Consider the following 6090-nt stretch of genomic DNA (forward strand, 5'->3'; position numbering starts at 1 on the left):
GAGCAGTTATAATTTGTTTCAGAGGGAATTAATATATGGGAGGCATGTCCAATTCTAACATTTTTATCTTTTATACCAAATAACATTGCTATATATTAGATATTAGAATTATATTAAAAATATATATATCTTAGCCGAGCCAAATGGAAACGTACGTCCCGAAATTCACTCCGTTTTGGGCTGATGTTAGCCATTATTTGTACAATGAACCTGAAATCGGATTAAGTATATATATGGAAGCTATCTCTAAATCTTAGCCGTTCTCGATAAAATTTGGCAAAGGTATTTCCGAGCTCTATAATATATCTGCTACCAAATATCATTGTTGTCGAATGCATTTTACGAATGTGAGGGACTTAAACACCAAATTGGATGAAACATATATATGGTTTACTTTATTCTAGAGCGAATTCGGTTGGATGTACCAAAATTCAGGACTTTTCAACTGATTTTGGCCATTTGGTGCACAATTAACCTGAAATCGGATAAAGATATATATGGGAGCTATATCCAAATCTTTTCAGATTTCGATAAGATTCGACAGATGTACTTTTGAGCCCTATAAGTTATATGGTAGCAAATAGTATTCTTGTGAATTGCATGTTTCGCATGTGAGGAATTAATGAACTATATAGCTATATTTGAACCGATTTTTATTAAATTTGATATACTTGTCAAATGTGCCAAAATTCATATTGGCCATTTGGTGCACAATTAACCCGAAATCGGTAGAAGATACATGAGAGCTATATTTAAAACTGATCCGATTATCACCAATTTTAATAGGGTTCGTCCTTGGGCCAAACAAATATTGTCAATCGGATAAAAAATGCGACCTGCATTTTGTTCACAAAAATATATGGACGGACGGACTGACATGCATAAATGGACTCAGAATGTAATTTTGTGAAGATCTTCCAAAGGAACAATCGGTCTATCTCGCTTCCCGTTTCCCTTTTACAAACAAATCCACAAAGACATAATACCTCTATCACTATGTGGTGTATGGTATAATAATCTAGTAAGATTTTCTAAATTTCTACAAGGAGGAGTTATTCTTATATGAACTTACCAATCAGACTTCTGGATATTCTTCACATTTCTTATGGAATTTTAATTTGCACATATTGGCTAACCTACCTTGGCACAATCTTTATGTCTAAAATTCTTTTCTCATGGAATTTAAAAACCAACACCATCAACTTTAGTTTATTAAAAATACCTAAGATAAAGGATAAGGCATGAGTACTCTGCTTCCCCATGACGGATCACACATTTGCCTTCGAGTGTTACTGCAAAAGCGTTCGTTTAGAATTTTTATTGCAAATGAAATTATTTGCTACGCATGAAATAATGTAAATTGCCATAACCATGGCATGGAAAATCATTACGATTGTCATGACAACAGAGACACAAATCCGCTTCTTGTCTTGTCTTGCCTTACCTTACCCACCCACCTACCAGCCGTCGGTGATGGACAAATGTTTGATGGGAGAAGGCATACTCTTTCATACCTTTGCTTCTTCCGTTGGAAAATTTGAACGTGCGTACGTTTTTGCTCGATTCCTGTGTCTGTGAAATTGAATGGGTGGATATCCGTCTGATTGGATTTTCGTTGCAGTTGATAATTGTTTGGTTGGGTGGGTGTTTGTGTGTACCAAGTTGGGCGGATGAACATGGTTTGAGATAACTTGTGAAAGTTAAATGTTCCTGAAGAAGTGATTGACTGCGGAAAGTACAAAAACATTTTTAATGAGTTCGATTCCGTTCATTGTTTGAAAGCGTCAAGGTTGGTTCGGATTTTTTCTTTTTTTGTGGATATATGTTAAAGGCTCGACTTAAGCCACAATGATTGATTTTGTTCGCTTATCCTCAAGTTGTTGCAGTCTTTAAAAGTTTAAATGTCATTGTGAGTCTTGAAAGAGATAGAGTTTTAGCAACAAAGTCATTCACATCCAAGTGTGATTTCTTAAGTATCTATTTTTTATTCGTTTTGGGTTTTCGGTAACATACGCTACAGCCTGTGACTTGTGAATTGTCACTTAAGTTTTATAAAAATTAAAGTTTAGAAAGCCCAACGTTGGTAATTTCAAAGGAAAGCTATCAGGCAAATTTTACTCATCCCAATATTTTCATTAAAACAATATAATGCCTGACGATGATACATATCGGCTAATCCTTCTGAAACTACCCTCACAGATTGTCACAATTTTCAAAACTTATATGTTTCATAATTTTCCGAAAAGAGTGATCGATTATTTTCAAACTTGGTTTCTCCTAATCAGAGATCAGAATTTTCACTCATATAAAGTAAATGAAGTAGTCGATATGGTCCAAATCTGCTACGTTCTAATATTTATATAAGACTTATTTAAGATATAAAACAAGTAAGCAAAGGCTACAGTCGAGCGGGGCCAACCGTTGAATACCCTACAACACTACAATAAACGATACAGTTTATATAGGCGAGATACTCGAAAGAATTCCACAAGATATTGTGACAAATAATAAAAGAAAACCATCAGGTTTCGTTCTCTAATTTTCGAATAATAGCAATCTAAACTAATTTGCTCATTTCTAATTTATTGGTAGATGTTGCACTTAAATGGTCTTCCTAGATCTGGAAGCAATATTTCCCAAAGACCTATAATCTCTCAGAAGTGGCAAAAGATTAACATTTATTATTGGTTTTTGACTGAAACGCATCTATATGAGATACAGACATTTGACTATATTCTTCAACGAAATCAGCGTTAACGAAATAGTCAGAAGTGCGTCTTTCCTGTATTTGTGAATTCTCCAAAAAGTCACTGGAATGGACATTTTCGTATTTTGTCTACAAAAGTTGGCAAACTCCTTTACACATTGAATATTTTTGGATGGCCATCCAAAACTGCTTGCCTTTTGCAATGTGCGGTTACCCCCATTCAAATGTGCGTGAGGATCGGGCGGTAATTACGAACTGCCGACAATTTTGCAGTTTTTTGGTCCATTTCAACCGCTAAATATATGTGCGATTATCTCCAAAAAGAGTAGGCTTCTATTCTGACCCTCATCCCCATACAAAATTTCGTAAGGATCGGGCCATAAATGAGATCTGTATATGATATCCTAACTACTTAGTTTTGTTAGCTGTAGAAATATTACCAAATGTTTAATTCAAAATGAAAATATGCCAAAAATATGACAAAATTGAAAAAAATATAAGAAAATTTTACAAAATCAATATTTTCATCTTTAGAGAGATATTTTTATGCGATTTTTTTAGATGTTTTTTCTTTCCTGCCAAGAGACCATTCTGAATTAATGAGAACTGTTAAAATCAGTTCAGCCGTTCTCGACATATAAGAGATCTTTCAAGCATATTTCTTTGATAGACATATATATCGCACATATTTTGCAATATATCCGATTTGTTGGATAATAACATCAATGTAAATGTCAGAAGTAACCTTTTGATGGCTTTGTGATTTCGCCGGGATTTAAAATATTCAAGGTTTAATGAAACAATTTGATTTTTTTCAACAAAAAAAATATGGCCTATTTTACCCGCTAAATATTATCCGTTGACCACCCAAATGGGTAGGCTTCTTCCCCGCCCTAAACACTATCTACATGCGAAATTTCGCGTCGATTGGTCTATAATTGCGACCTGTATAGCTACTGCAAAATCCGACATTTTTTCAGTATTTGGTCCATTCTGGTCCAAGCCCCACCTATATTCTAAATTTCGTGAAGATGGGGCCATAATTGCGACCTGTAGAGTAATTACAAATTAACATGGACAGACGGACAGACGGACGGACGGACATACATAGCTAGATCGACTATAATGGACAATCTTGGCCCACTCCTTCGGAACCTTCCGCATAAAGGGCCAACATATTGTTTTATTAAATTTTAGGAAAGTTCAAAGGAATCATTGTAGAAAATCATCATCAATCAAATATTAAATTAGACTAAATATCAGTGTTTTATCTATCATTTTTAGATTTAATGTTATGGTTAAGGGTAATATCGATATTTTGTCTCAAAGACAAGTTAAACTTCCAAGGGCATTCCTTGCCACTCTCAAAATTTTTTCCATAATACTTGAAAAAGTGCATAAATTACCTAAAAATTGTTTACGTGGATATATCTTTATATGGGAGGTATAACAAACAGTAAGACTTTTTTGAAAATATTTGTTAAAAAAATATATACAGGGTGAGATGAAAAAACTGGAAACAACTGTTAAAATTATTTCAGTGACAGCTCATTATATTTTTTACAAGCGTTCAAAAGCATTTTGGTGGGAATTTTCCAGAAAAAAAAGTTATTTGTGTTGGAATTCTAGCGTGATCGTGTGACTTCTTTAGATTTGGCTGGATAATCACAATTGGCAATCGTTAGAGCAATCCAGCATTTAAATGTGAATAAATCTTTTGTGTCTCGTACCATCCCTCGTTACCTGTTTGCGTACCCCGACGTCAAGCAAGTGGACGTAAGAAAACAGCAACATCAGCAGAAGTCGTTCGAAGTAATAAAGCGACTTGATCAAAAACACGAACATATCGCAAATATTGAAAAATGAGCAATTAAAATTACAAAAAGTGCATGAACTTACACCTCCACAGAAAGAAACCAGTAAGGAAAGCTCAAAAGTCGGGCGGGGCCGACTATATGATACCCTACACCACTATGCATATTAAGTAGAGCTCTCGTAAAAAGGTTAATACAGGGCATTTCAGAGCTCTATGAAATATTTGGTACAAAATCAAAATCTATCTAATTCTATCGTGCATTTTAGGAACTATAGCTATCTCTGAACCGGGTTTCTCCAAATTTGACGTATTAGCTTCTAGACTGAATTCGGTCTTATGTACAAAAATTAAGGTGATTTGGGCTGATATTGACCATTTAGTGCACATTTAACCCGAAATCGGATGAAGATATATATGGGAGCTATATCCAAATCTGAACCGATTTCGATAAAATTTAAAACAGCTATTCCTGTGCTCCATCTAATACCTGGTACCAAATATCACGGTTGTGGAGTGAATATTACGAATGTAAGGGACTAAAATACTAAATCGGATGAAACATATATATGGTTGCTATATCTATATCTGAACCGATTTTCACTAAATTTGATATACTTGCTTCTAGGCTGAATTTGGTCCGATGTACTAAAATTCAGTCCATTTGGACTTATATCGGCCATTTGGTGCACAATTAACCCGAAATCGGATAAAGATATATATGGGAGCTATATCCAAATCTGAACCGATTTCGATAAAATTACAAACAGCTATTTCTGGGCTGTATCTTATATCTGGTACCAAATATCATTCTTGTGGAGTGCATATTACGAATGTGAGAGGCTTAAACACCAAATCGGATAAAACATATATATGGAAGCTATAGCTGTTTCTGAACCGATTTTCTCCAAATTTGTTATATTTGCTTTAAGGCTAATCTCGGTCACATGTGCCAAAATTCGGGCAATTTGGGCTGATATTGGCCATTTGGTGGTCAATTAACCCGAAATCGGATGAAGATATATATGGGAGCTATATCCAAATCTGAACCGATTTCGATAAAATTTAAAACAGCTATTTCAGTGCTCCATCTAATACCTGGTACCAAATATCACGGTTGTGGAGTGCATAGTAGGAATGTGAGGGACTTAAAGATCAAATCAGATGAAAGATATATATGGGAGCTATAGCTATATCTGAACCGATTTTCTCCAAATTTGAAATACTTGTTTCTAGGCCGAACTCGGTTGGGCGTGCCAAAACTCAGGTAATTTGGACTGATAGTGGACATTTGGTGCACATTTAACCCGAAATCGGATGAAGATATATATGGGAGCTATATCTAAATTTGATCCGATTCTCACCAATTTCAATAGGGTTCGTCCTTGGGCCAAAAACCTATTGTTTGGAAAATTTCATCTCAATCGGATAATAAATGCGACCTGCATTTTGTTCACAAGAATACATGGACAGACGGACGGACGGACGGACGGACGGACGGACGGACAGACGGACAGACGGACAGACGGACGGACGGACGGACGGACAGACGGACAGACGGACAGACGGA

The sequence above is a fragment of the Musca domestica genome, unplaced genomic scaffold (genome assembly GCF_030504385.1).
Source record: "Musca domestica strain aabys unplaced genomic scaffold, Musca_domestica.polishedcontigs.V.1.1 6, whole genome shotgun sequence".
Classification (NCBI taxonomy): domain Eukaryota; kingdom Metazoa; phylum Arthropoda; class Insecta; order Diptera; family Muscidae; genus Musca; species Musca domestica.